The 14,244-nt window shown below is 41.3% G+C and overlaps 1 protein-coding gene across 4 annotated transcripts in view; it reads left to right on the top strand.

Moving 5' to 3' along the window:
* LOC128419203 (cadherin-8) overlaps positions 1-14,244 on the top strand; it is a 230,619-nt gene that overhangs the window by 176,931 nt on the left and 39,444 nt on the right. The window lies entirely within an intron of this gene.

Genomic DNA, 14,244 nt, shown 5'->3' with positions numbered 1-14,244 from the left:
CAGCATTCTATCTTTGTTTACTTTCCCCTTCTCCTCCTATGCTTTTTTGTGATAGCGTCTCATCTTCAGAATGCCCCTTTTAGAACCGTGGCTCTGAAGCCCACTGATAAGAGCCTTAGGTGCCAGGGAAAAACTGAACTGAATTCTTCAGGCATTTTATCTTAGGATGTTGTTTTATTGGCTGCTAGTTTTGAAAGCTCCCCCCCACACACACACCTACCCACTAAGTTGGGCTTTGTTTATGTACTGTGGCACAGTTCATATTTTATACTCTGTGGTTGCTGGGATCTGTTTTGCTTTTTATTTTGCTCTTTCTGTTTTCATGTTGTTGGAGTTTATTATTATTTGCAAGCTGCCTCCAAAATGCTTTTGATGAGGCAAGGCTGTAAAAAAATAAATGCCTGAAGCATTGCTACCTGGAAAACCCTCCAACTGCCTTCTGGCCATGTTGCGTGGAAGAATGTAGTTCTTCCCATTTTTCCACCTACTATAGAGATTCCTTCTCCAAATACTATAAGTTGCATTGCAACAAGGACAGCAAGAAAGGCCTAAACAAGCCATGTTGCCATAGAAAGGGACAAGTATGGGCCACTACAAATATATTTCTGGCATGCTCTGGCATTTGAACTACCTCCTTGTTCGCTCTTAGATAGTATTCAAGTATGTTATACTTCTCAAACACTAAGGACAGTGGAGGCTGGTTCATTAAGGCATCTGGGGCATTTTGCCACCAACCTCTGTATGCTCTCAGCCAGCCACCACCTGCCTGCTTTCCTATTTACAACCATTCCCAGAAAATGGAACTGCCTTTCAGCTTCCCCTTCCTTCTTAGTCTCAATGTTGCCCTTGTAGAACTCAGCAAGAAAGGGGATGGGGACAAAACTATAATTGGTTGACTCTTACTGTCATTGGCTCTAGCTTCCCCTACTGTTTTGGCACCCTGGATCCACCCCACAAGTCTCAGTGGGTATCAGCCAGTACCACCTTAGCAACTTCGGTGTACCCTTCAAATTGCACTGCAGATATGCATAAGAGAGGCCCAACCATCCCCTTCTCTCTTGGAAAACTCCCCCCAAAGCCCCTCACATGTCCATTTTCTCCCAACATTTTCTAGATCCTTGTTTGCAAATTAAGAATGGGTTCAGAACACTGCTTTTGACAGTTTGCATCTCCATGGATTAAGCTTCAACATATAATCAAACCTTGAGATACAAATGAGTTTTGCCATCAAATGCTAAAATACAGGTGAAAAAAGACAGCTTGGCATATGGTTTAATAGTTGCAGACAGATCTCCCACTCCTTCTCCATTTCCAAATGGCATGCATTTATTTAATGATTATTTTTACTTTAACAAGTGAGTTAGTAGTGTCATTAGAAACAGAAAGAGCAGCCAAGAGGGAAACAAGAATTGGGGGAACTTGTGGCTAATGCAGCCTTGGTTTGGAAGCTGTGGGCGAGAATTTTATGAGAAGGCTCATTTTCTATTGGAAGAATCATGACCTTTGGAGAACAAAAGAAAAATGAACCATGGAACCCTTCTAGACATTAGGGAAATACCAGTTTGAACAACCATCACCTTACAAGGCCTCTCAGCATGGTGCAAACATCTGTACTTTTGTGTTGAGTGTATTGTGAACAAACCACATTCCTCTAAGGCCAAATCTTGCAGGGAAATAGAATCAGTATTGTCATATTTTGAAGCGTATGTTAGAGTCCTGCTATATCTCCAAAATGTAAGCATAATTTCATATGTTCTTTTACTTATAAAAGGTAAAGGTAAAGGTACCCCTGCCCGTTCGGGCCAGTCTTACCAGACTCTAGGGTTGTGCGCTCATCTCACTCTATAGGCCGGGAGCCAGCGCTGTCCACAGACACTTCCGGGTCACGTGGCCAGCGTGACAAGCTGCATCTGGCAAGCCAGCGCAGCACACGGAACGCCGTTTACCTTCCTGCTGGTAAGCGGTCCCTATTTATCTACTTGCACCCGGAGGTGCTTTCGAACTGCTAGGGTGGCAGGCGCTGGGACCAAACGACGGGAGCGCACCCCGCCGCGGGGATTCAAACCGCCAACCTTGCGATCGGCAAGTCCTAGGCACTGAGGTTTTACCCACAGCGCCACCCACGTCCCTTCTTTTACTTATACCCACCCTTAAAACAATCCTAAAAATGTAATCTGTGACTGTAAGTACACAATTAGATGTGGCTGGGTTGTCATCTGTATGGCTTTTTTCATTGACATCTCTTTTTACAGGTTTATTATTATTATTATTATTATTATTATTATTAATATTAATACCCCAACCATCTGACTGGGTTTCTCCAGCCACTCTGGGTGGCTCCCAACAGAATATTAAAAACACAATAAAACATTAAAAACTTCACTAAACAGGGCTGCCTTCAGAAGTCTTCTAAAAGTCAGATAGTTGTTTATTTCCTTGACATCTGATGGGAGGCTGTTCCACAGGGTGGGCGCTACTACCGAGAAGGCCCTCACTGCAACTTCTCTTCTTGCAGTGAGGGAACCACCAGAAGGCCCTCGGAGCTAGACCTCAGTGTCCAGGATGACCAATGGGGGTGGAGACTCTCCTTCAGGTATTCTGGGCCGAGGCCATTTATACCCTGCTCTCCAGCTCTAAAGGGATTTTCAAGAGTTACTAAAGAATGAAAAGCAGCTATTTAAAACAACAATCATAGCATTTAATGTACCATTAGCAAAAGCAGATAATGCTTAAAAAAGGACACAAAAAAATTAAAACCCATGGCAGTAGGAAAATAAATACCAGTGTACCTAAAATCGCTGTGAGAATGAAGTGAACCTCTCTGGGGAGTGAACTTTAAAGACTGGGTGCCACAACTGAAAAAAGGTGAGTCAGGTCACCACCCACTTTAGATTATGTTGGGACCTGAAAAAGATCTCAGAGAGATACAGACAAATGTGTCATTCTTGGATACTTTTTGATATTCAATAAAGTCCAGTTTATCACATATCCACTTTGGTTTGAGTTTGTTCTTTAAACATTTGTCAGCATGCATTTATTTTTCTTGGTAGAATGTTTCTTTGTATGCTATTTTCACTAATATATGCATATTTATGCACATTTCCCTCTAATATGTCCCCCTGATTTAGCTGGAGAAATGCACCCCAAAATTCTTTGAAGTGTGACTTTTCAAGGACAGCTGTGTTTCATTGAGTGTATCTTTTCAGGAAGTGTGAGTAGGGTTGGCTCACATTACAATATGAACTGAAACAAAATTCACATCTACCTGTAGTCTCAGGGTCCATGTACGCTAGTGTGAGAATAAGGCATCATTGAGGTACAGTCAGGTAAACAGAGGCGGATGGAGGGCATTGGTTTACACAAACAGGAGTGTGCAGAAGAGGACTGAAATGAAAGAGCCAATGAACTCAGCTCCTCAGATGCCAAGGAAAGCACTAGAGCAGCAAGTGGGCACTTTGGGAAAGTTTTAGAATTAAAAGTGAAGAATTAAAACTAAATAACCCAATGACAGCTGCAGCTTCAGGTATAGGCTTTATAGTGCACCAGGGCTTGTTGCCTTGGGCCCACCTCTTCCAACAGTTGTTTAGCAGCCCCCTGGGCTCTATTGGTTCTAGATGTATGCTGAGTAGTCTGCTGGTAATGGTGCCCCTGCTCCCTGCCTGGCTCTTATATCAGAAGTGAACTAGGCTAGGGAGAAAAGTGCTTGAAGCAACCAAGCACAACAAGGAAAAGCTCAGGAGGGAGGATAGATAGCATCCCACCTTCACAAGCTCCTTTTCTAATAAAGTATAGGATACTCACGCATGGGTTTTATTACATGCCTATATCTCCGTGGCCAGCTTACCCTTGACAAATACATGTAACATGCCAATGTGGCCAATGCAAAGAGGAATGTCATGCAAGGACATACATCAGAGAGTCTCAAGGTTGGCCAAAGCTGACTGAATGTTTGGCACTTGGTGAAAATCCTGCCTTTGCTGCAATTTAATGTGTTAAATGGCCTTTCAAAGGGAGGATGAAGCCATGTCCATTCAGCTGGGAATTTATGGAATCATGGAATTTATGGTGATGACCACTGGCTTTGCTGGCTTTAAAAGGCCATTAGATAAATTCATGGAAGATCTGTCTCGTTATGGCTTCTAGTTATGATGGCTATATGAAACCTCCAGCCCCAGAGGCACTATGTCACCAAATACTAGTTGCTGGAGGACAGCAAGGAGAGGGGACAATGGCTTTGATGTCTTGCTTATGGGCTTTCAAGAGGCATCAGGTTGGCCCTTGTGGGGAAACAGGGTAAGGACTAGGTGGAGCATCAGTTTGATACAGTGCGCTTCTTTGCATGCTCTTATGAATCTAGCCATGGGGGCAACCATCTTTTTTTCCATACAGTAAAGCTACTAGGGACAATGTATGGGAGGAGGGTTGATACAGGGGGTGGGGGCAGCCATCTTTTTCTCTGTACAAATTCCCACGAAGTAAAGATGTAAGAAAGCATTATTTTCCATTCCACCATGTTGTTGTACATGTCACTGTTTCCCACCAAAAACTATACCATTCATTTCAATGTTCACTGTGGTGAAATCTCATAGCCTACATTATTTAATTAGTTGTGTAGGTTATGTTGTTATTGCATTCCTTTCAATGTAAAGGAAACACAATGCAATGGGTGGGGACACAGATGTATTCATATTGAACTGTAGAGCTGGAACAGACTATGAGGGTAATCTAGTCCAACCCCCTGTAATGCAGGAATCTCTTGTGCAGTGTGGGGCTCAAACCCACAACCCTGAGATTAAGAGCCTCATGCTCTATTGACTGAGCAATTCTACACTAAAATCACATTTGCTTGGTCAATTGCTGTTATGAACATGGGACAAATAAGTGATAACAGAAATTTCAACTTCTGTTTCTGTTTTCGTCAGAATTCCCCAACATTCCTACCAAGAAGTGACTGTGTGTTATTATGTTCATAACTTCCTGGGAGCATTTCAAAACTGGGTTGTTGTTTTTGCCACATTGCCATTAAACAGGTGTTAGGTGTTCTAAGCAACTGTAAAATGCTAAAGAGACAACCCTAGGGCTACCTCGTAAGTCCAGTATGGATCCATGCACAGATCAGTTCATTGACTGTGCAACTTCATTCATAGATCTACATTCCAGTTTGTGCATGGGGTCCAAGATAGTGGTGTGTGTGTTTTGGTTTGATCCAAAATTAAGAGCTAACCAAAATCCTCTTCATCCTTAGGAAGTAGGCCACAATCCACCAGGAATTTCTCTTGTACAATCCCCATTGAAAACAGACTCTTTTATGGAAGAGCAAAAGAACACAATTAACAGATTGCATTAAAGTGCTACCTCTCATACATTGCTGTTCACAGGGTGTCACTGCTTTTTCACTAATGCTGTTGTGTGACATATTTAGAGTCATTGCAAAATGTGAAGGAAGGGGAGGAAAACTCATTTTTGCACATGTAGTCCTTTGTGTTACAGCTTACTTCAGATCTCACTTCCTCCAGGGAAATGGGACCCAGTGAATATTGGCAATCCCAGTGGGATTACACTCTATGTAGCAGGCATCAGATGCAACAGAAAAGGTTTAAAAAACTATAATAGAACTTAAGTCTTTTGAATATGATCCCAATCAGTAGGCATCATGTGAATACTACAGTATTTATCACCATGGAAAGGCTGTTCTTTATGGAGTGACTGTGAAAATAATGATACCAAATGGTGCCATGTATTTGAGTTCCTGCTGGTTAAACGTTCCATATTTCCAGCATAATTATATGACATTTGCGTTGAAACAAAGACTGGAATGCATAGTGCATCAGGGGGAAAACTTTGTTTAGCTGAAAAGGATTTTTTTCCCCTTTTAAAAAGCTTTGGAGATGGAAAGTATTGTGCTGCATGGATCTGCAGTAGAGAGGTGATGTTATTATTTTTAATTGTGATTTATGCTTGTGAGAAGTAAATTTCTTCTGTAGAACAAATTGTCCCTGCTGAACATGTGAGAAACATAATCATTAAAACTGATAAATGGCAATCTCAACAAATTATCACTGAATATTTATCAAGTGTTTTAATTATTGGAAAGTTTGGAGAGCAGCTATTGTGAAGCTGGACAACGAAGTCACACTTGTCACAATTAAACAACTGTTAAAATTCAAGGAAAATAGGATTTGAGGTCTTAAAAAATGCCTCCTAATGATCTAAATCATTTAAGATGCTTCTGTTGCTGCTAGTTCGGTCCTTGAGATAATAGGAGGTTTTTCACTTTCAATTGACATGGATTCAAACACTATTCCCACCTCCATGGGTGCAATTATTTAGCAATTGTCTAATAATGGGCATTCAGTAGAACTAGATTTTTGGAAGAGACCAATGCACACGAATATAAAAAGGCAGCAGTTTCTATTAAAAGAATAATAGAATTGTACAGTTGGAAGGGACCAGAAGGGTCATCTAGTCCAATCCTCTGCAATGCAGGAATCCCTTTGCCCAATGTGGGGCTCCAACCCACGGCACTAAAATTAAGAGCCTCATACTCTACAGACTGAGCTCTGATGTCTGTTTGTCACTCAATGCTGTTTCTGTTTGGCTTACAGTAATTTGGCTTCTGTGAAATTATGTATCTCACTGTCTACATAAGTATGTAACTTGTGTAGCTATTTACATAACTTGCATTCAAGTCAGTGTAAAGGAAACATCAACACAATGTTTTTAAAAGTCATTATCATCTGTGGACTTCCAAAGAAAAATAATGATGGTGTAAATCAGTGTTTCCCAACTGGGGGGACCCCAGGATATTCCAAGGGGGCCACAAGTGAAAAATGCATAAACAGGGGGCACAGCACGAGGCTAGGGGGCCACAGAGGGAAGTGAGAAGTGAAGGAAAAAAACCCTTTCTTCTTTTATCGTCTTGGCCAATCACAAGCGGGTAAGGGGGTGGCCCACCAGGGCCTAATGCTCCTTTTTGCCACATGCATTTTCTTGGAGCAGTCCTGGTTTGTTTCTGGCAGAAGAGGGTGATCACTGAGGCTCCTGTTTGACTAGTAGAGCCTGCAATCCAGAACCCCCAGGAAAGGTAAGTGTGGTGGTGAGGTGGCAATGGGTAGGGCTGGGTGAGCTGGAGCTGCTTCTTGCTGCTGCTAGTTCTGGGCCCGGTGGCAGCTTGGGCCTGACTCTGAAAGGTGCAGGGTGCAATCCACCCCAGCACCTAGCAGATCAGTGCCTTTGGATGTTGCTGAGGGGCTCAGGGCCCATCGGCAGTGTCAGCCCGGCGCTGCAAGGGCTAAAGTGGTGCTTCAGGTTAAGAACAGTTTCAGGTTAAGAATGGACCTCCGGAACGAATTAAGTACTTAACCCGAGGTACCACTGTATTCATATAGGCCTCTGTATATGCAACCTTGAACACATGGATATAAGATGAACGAATACAGGGGGCAGCTGTTGTGGCATGCTTACTCTTCACTACCACATATAGACAAAGATTATACTGTGCGTTGGCACAAAGCTTCTGTGTTGTGAACCTTTGATTCCAACACCTGAAAAGGCTTTTAGTAGATAGAATTGCTGAGCTGAAATCAAATTGATTCCATTCTCATCTCTTCCCATAGTGTCTTATTTCATGTTGTAGCATAGAACATGTTAGAACACTGGCAATTGAACAAGCACACACCTTTTTCCAGTTGATTTATTTTCCTATTTTCCTACTCCAATTCGAAGTACCAAACTGATTTCAAAATCAGTTCACACAAGAAGATTTTGACCTTGCTTCCAAGACTGTTCGGGGGGGGGGGGAGAGACCACTAGAGGTGTAGGAGAGAAATTATGTTATTAAATCAGAAGAAGAAGAAAAAGCAGAATGAAAATTACAGGCACTGTGATTTGATCCCTTTCTTTCTTATTTTATGCTGTATCTAGATTCGTTCAAAGGAAAGAGTCCATTGTGAGCCAGGAGTAATATGAAGTCAGAACATAAAGTGGATCAGAATCTAAAGGGAACTGGCATTGGCCAAATGACCAAATCAAAAAAGGGACGTGCTTTTGTTCTTAGAATATATATTGAAAAGTGTGCTTTGCTTTCTTCTATTTCTCTACAAAGGAACTGGTACTGTTTACTGTACCGTAAATATATGAGTGAAAACAAAAAAGAATCATATAAATCTGAGCTTGGAGACACGGTGGTTGTTCAGTACATTACGGACTTACAGAGACTGTATCACAAGACTTAATATATTTGTAGTCTAAACCATAGGACTATGTGATAGAGGACCTTGGCAAATGAAAGTCAACTTTATTGTCACACTTGTGTATTAGGGTCTCCAGAGATGCTTCTTATGGAAGATATCTATTTGAACAAACAGCACAATATTTGAAATATTTAATATTGTAGTAATATCATATTATCCTTGGTACTCATAATGTCAGCTTGATTTTCAGCAGCATCATTTTCAGTTCATTGAATGTATCTGAGGAAGTTGGTGGTTGCTCACAAAAATGAATGCTAATTTGCCAAACCTCAAGCTGCCAGATACGTGGTTTGCATTTCAATATGGACCTTGCTAATTCACATTTCCTGAACCAATATGTGAATTGAAACACAATTTCTCCAGATTTTGTGATGCAGTTTTCCAACAATTCTACCCTGAAAGGATACAAAAATGCATTATATTAGGGGGAAAGTCTTGCAAAATAAAACCCCATATATTATGCAAAACCATGTAAAAATGTGTATATTGGGAAAAATGTGCATCAGAAACATCAAAATGTTTATGCAGAAGTTTGAAATCCAATACGGAAATGGGGCAACCTGAGCTTAGGGTACAATACTGACAAAACCCTCCTCCCAGCCACTGCTGAAGCCTTACAGGCCCATGTAAATGTACCAGGAAATGGATTGGATCCAAATCATCCTGTTCCCTTGACATGGTCCTAAAGAGGGATGGAAGGAGACAGTGATTCCATCTTATTTTTGTCACAATTGGTGCTGTTGCCATTTCACAACAGTTCAAATTCCACTAAAACCTACATTATTTGTCTCGCTATCTTCTATGGCTGAAACTAATGTTATTAATTTTGATGAGTTTCAGTGGAAGGGAAATGCCAAAAACAAAGCAGAAAATGATGTAGTTTTTTATGTTACATTTGTGAACTAAGAAAACCAATGACAACAACCCGTGCTTGCATTTGTTTGCAAGATTTCCATTCCCGACCTCAAACAAACATGCACATCACAGCAATTTCGGTTCCCATTTCAAACAGTTATCAAATATCCCTACTCCCAAACTGGGGTGGGGGGATCTGAGACACCTTTTTTCCAATGGGGGGAAGAAGAAGAAGAAGAAGAAGAAGAAGAAATGGGTCGCATGAATTCTCTGACTTCCACCCTTCTTGTTAGAGTTTAGCAAAGCTTTGGATAGAATGGCTGAACTGCCTTACATTTTTACTCTCCCTGCTCGCTTCATCCATTTTTGAATTGCAACCTTAAGGAAAGGGGGGGGGGAGGAGAGAAACTAAGTTGACAGATGCATTCCCCAGTCTCTCAATTTCTCTCTCACACCCTCTTTCCCTTTCTAAAGCCAAATACATTTGTTTGTTTCTTTGTTTTTGGTTTTTTAAAAATATGCATGAAGGGAAAAGGGGACATCAGAGAAACCAGAATTTAGAGAAACTAATTGAAAAGGTAGAAAGAAACTTCCAGTATTTTCAAAAATGTTCAGCTGATATCTCAAACCACCCACTCAAGCATAATTCATTGATTTTAATGGCACTCTTCCAGATGAAGTGGATTTTGAGTACTGCAGCTTAAATAAAAGAATGCTTTTCTATTTTCTACACTAGTCCTGCACTTTCAGAGATGAGATTGAAGCTTTATTGAAAAGTTTACCATTGTCATTTCACAATGACATTATGGGATGCGGATGTCCATTGAATCCACTGAGCAGTGATGTTCGCCCTGATCCACTTTGGAGGCAACAGGAGTGTTCTGCAAGTGCTGAAGTATTCTCCCCACCCCCTACACGTCATAAAGAAAACACTTGCTCAGATTGATCACTATCAGTGTTTGTTCTCTGCCTGTTTATTCCTCAATTGCCTGATGCATGGATGCCATTGACAGCAATATTTTCTTCCTAGGAGTAAGTAGCCCCAGCAAGCAGAGATGAGTGCAAAGGCATTGCAGTGCTTTGGAGCAAATTAGATCTGGTTATGTGAAGGAGTCACTGAGTATAACCAAAGCGAAGTCAGAATGTGACATCACATTATCCCCTCTCTGAATGGCTGAACACTTTGATTCTGTTTCCATGCCATTGCCCACCCCTACCCCCAAAACAACAACAACAACAGGGAAGTGAATTTTGTCATCAGTACTGAGTATATCATCCCTGTACCATTTTGTTTCAACTGTCACTGTGATAGACTATGGCTATTTATACATCATGGAAGCAATTAGGCTCCCCCCCCCCGACTCTGCAGTATGCAAAGTCTGGTGCACTTGTTACATAAGGCTGACACGTAAAAGACCCTTCCCATCTCAAACAATCCCCTCTCAACCACTGTTATTCCTAACCAAAGAACTTGCATGTTTTATAATACCAAAATCAAGCTTTTGATGAGGTTACTACTAACTTTTACATATGACCACAGAAGTGGTTTTCAGCAACAGAAATCCAAGGACATGTTGCACAAACATTGAGAGTCAGGCAGGCAGGCAGGCAGGCAAGCAAGTATTCCTCATATCTAGTACATTGTCTAAAATGAAGACGGTGAGATCGTTTTATGCTTTTTTGTCAGCAAGCCAAAAAGCCTCTTTATGGTTTACAAAGAATATAAATACAATCACTGAAGTGCCATGTTATACATTCTCAAAAGAAAAAAAAGTTATGTATAGATTGTAAGTCATGTGGTTTTTAAAAAGCATAACATGGGAACACACTAAAACAAAAGACATACAACAAAATTATCCTACAGATTCCCCATGGGGAAATATATTATAATGTCCTAGAGAGTTTACTTATAGCTTTAACTTTTCTGTGTTATTTTCCAGTTCCCTACAGACTTACTAGTAACATTAGCATTCTTATGGAAGTTTTGCTTATTCACTCCCAACTTGCACTTTGTATAATTGACTTCCATTTAAGTCTTAGCAAGTTTTACTACAATAATTTCCTGTGATGGAGGGAGGAGAGATGGTGCTAAAGCATCTGTTTATGTGCTTGTGCTGCACCCCAGGGGAAGCGGCACATAAAAAAGAGGAGTTTCACATCTTCTGTGGGCCCATGCCTAAGGGGTCACAGAAGCCACTGGCTCACATCTGGTCTGCTGCAGGTATTGTTTTGTTTCTGGTCTGTTACTTCACAGGCCAGCTTCCACCATGTCCCAGGTTACTCTATAGGTCTCTATAGCTCTTGGGGTGCCTGGTTTAAGTCTGGGACTCCTATGTCTTCCTGTGGAGAAAGGTGGCTGGGCAATTCTGGAATGCAGCTATTCCTTTTCTGGCCCAACCCAGCAGGGCTTAGGGGAAGAGCTTAATGATAGCTTCTGACAAGAGAGTAAGGGCCAAGCCTCCTTCCTTCATGTTAAGGACCATCACTTGGAGGCCTAGCTATTCCAGCCAGTTTTCTAGACTTCCACTGCACCTATCACCATCTTCATAGCAAGACCAAGGAAAGGCCCTATTACCACCATCTACTGGCAGCAGTATATTCCAACTCCATTCACAGACTTTCACAGAGCCTCATATTTTTCACAAACCACCATGAAATCTCCAGCACCAAGTCTCAGAGCTTCTTACCCAGAATATTCTTTTTATATCCAGCAAGAGTCTCTGGCAGTTTCAGTTGTGTTCTCTAGCCACCTAGCAATAAAACATATATAACCACAGAACTGTAGGGTTAGAAGGGACCCTGAGGGTCATCTACTGTGACCTTCTGCAATGCAGGAATCTCACATAAAGCATCCATGACAGATACCCATCCAACCTCTGCTTAAAAACCTCCAAGAAAGGAGTGTCCACAACCTTCTGAGGGAGTCTGTTCCACTCTTGAACAGCTCTTACCCTCAGAAAGTTATTCCTGATGCTTAGTCAGAATCTCCTTTCTTGTAACTGGATGCCATTGGTTTGAGTACTACCCCAGCCCCACCCCCAAGCAAGAGAAAACAAGCTTGTTCCATCTTCCTTGTGTCAGCACTTTAGATATTTGAAGATAACTATAATTTCTCCCCTCAGTCAAGTAAGAAGGAAGAGTTTGTTTATTCTGTAGGTGTTATGTTGAGTAGAGCAGGATTGTGTGCTTATTGCTAAAGGGTGAAATAAAGAGATAACTTAAAAGTAATCCGAAATATAATTTTTGATATCCCTTTGTTCACTGTATCCTTAATACCCCTTTTTCTTGTTAAGGAAAAAAACATTCCAGCTATTTATTTCATGGTGTTCACATTATTTTTTCTATTAACTTGACCTTCACATAGCCCATTATGTAAGTTAACACAGTCTCTGCAGGAGTGAGTGGGGCGGGGTGTCATAGCCTTTCCCTTCACCTGGCCTAGCCATTGCATCCTCTTCAACAGTGAAGAGGTGGGATTGTCTGACACTATGGTGCTTGATGGTAGGGGTCATAACTTATTTAAAGGGCAATGATCTGGCAAAGGACTGGAAATCCCCTGCGGCTTATCAGAATGCTTTAAGAAATAATAATAATATAGAGTGTATCCCTGCCAAGGGACGAATGCGTAGTTCTGAAAAGGGCTTCTAACTGTGTTTATCTAACTGTATTTACTCCTGCATTGCAGGAAGCTGGACTGGATGGTTTATTATTATTTGTTATTTTCAGGAATGTCTGAACGGGGCTAATATGGATGGAGCATTTTCTATTTCCTAAAATCTCTCTCTCTCTCTCTCTCTCTCTCTCCCTCTCTCTCTCTCTCACACACACACACACACGAGAGAGAGAGAGAGAGAGGAGTTACTATTTTGTGATGCATTGGCAAAATGCCTATGAGCCTGAGGTCAGGAGAAATTTGCTTTTTTCCCCTTTGCCTTTTTTTAGCAGAAGGGCTGCCAAATGGACATCTGCATTCTTATATTTTATAAATCAGATATTTGAACAATGAGCTGCAGGCAATACCTGGTTCCAAATAAAATGAAGAGACAGAACCTTGATTTTCAGGGACTAAGTCCATACTATACAGCATCTGTCAGATAGAACGTGGTGCTCTTGTTTAGGGCATGCAAAAACAATATAGTTTGTTACAACGAGGAAGCAAAACAGCAAATGCATTTCATTTTCTGTGAATTTTGGCTGGTGGGCATTTCACTGTTTTGGAATTTCACATTTTTTCCATACTCCATAATTTTTAAAAGCACATGTTTTGCCTTTTAAAGCATTTCCTGCCTCATTGCTAGTATGGCTAACTGAACTCTGGCATCATCTAGAATACCAGGATGCCAAAAACAGAGGCCACAGAACTACTGTGATTCATAGTTAGGAGGCTTTTGCTATTACATGGGTTAATCACAATAGCCCCCAAGTAAGAAAAGATACTGCTATGGGCTTCAGCTCCTGCCTGGAGAATTTTGGAGCAAACCATTGTGGAATGACACATTGTCCAGGGCATTCTGGAAAACATATATAGAATTTATTCCTATGAAATACATCAAAATGATTTAACCATCAAAACATCAGCAGTAAAATATATATTCAAGAATTGCATATATAAAAGCGAAACCAATTGCATATACAGAACCAAATTCAAATCCATTATAGATACTGAAGCTGTCCTCCTAAAGGAGGTCACAAATGCCAAATTAAGGGCCAGAAGCCAAGATAAAAAGGCATGCCTCCTTGGAGAGAGCATTCCACAAGTTGGGAGCCACCACTAGAAATGCCTGTTTTCATGTTGCTGTCCTCTGAATGACATGCAGTGGGAAGGAGGTCAAAAGGGTACGTGCCACCACATTGAAGGCCTGATTCCTGAATCATATAGAAGAGACCTCATAATGGCACAGCGATCATAAGAGGTCTGATAATGAATTGTGGCAGGTATCATTCCCTACCCTCAATCTTCTTCATCACCCATATATGATTCAGGTACCAATTCAGTCTGTTTCAGGACATGGCAATGGGAGTAGGTCACCATCTTGTCCTACAACTCTGACAGCAAAATGTTTTGGGCTGACGCTGCATTTTATGGAGCAACTGTTTGTTGTGTCTCCCAGGGAATTAAAATTTACCCTTGCCTCTG

Source organism: Podarcis raffonei, chromosome 8 (assembly GCF_027172205.1).
Source record: "Podarcis raffonei isolate rPodRaf1 chromosome 8, rPodRaf1.pri, whole genome shotgun sequence".
Lineage (NCBI taxonomy): Eukaryota > Metazoa > Chordata > Lepidosauria > Squamata > Lacertidae > Podarcis > Podarcis raffonei.
The sequence above is the reverse complement of the archived record's forward strand: the minus strand, read 5'-3'. Positions and strand labels throughout refer to the sequence as shown.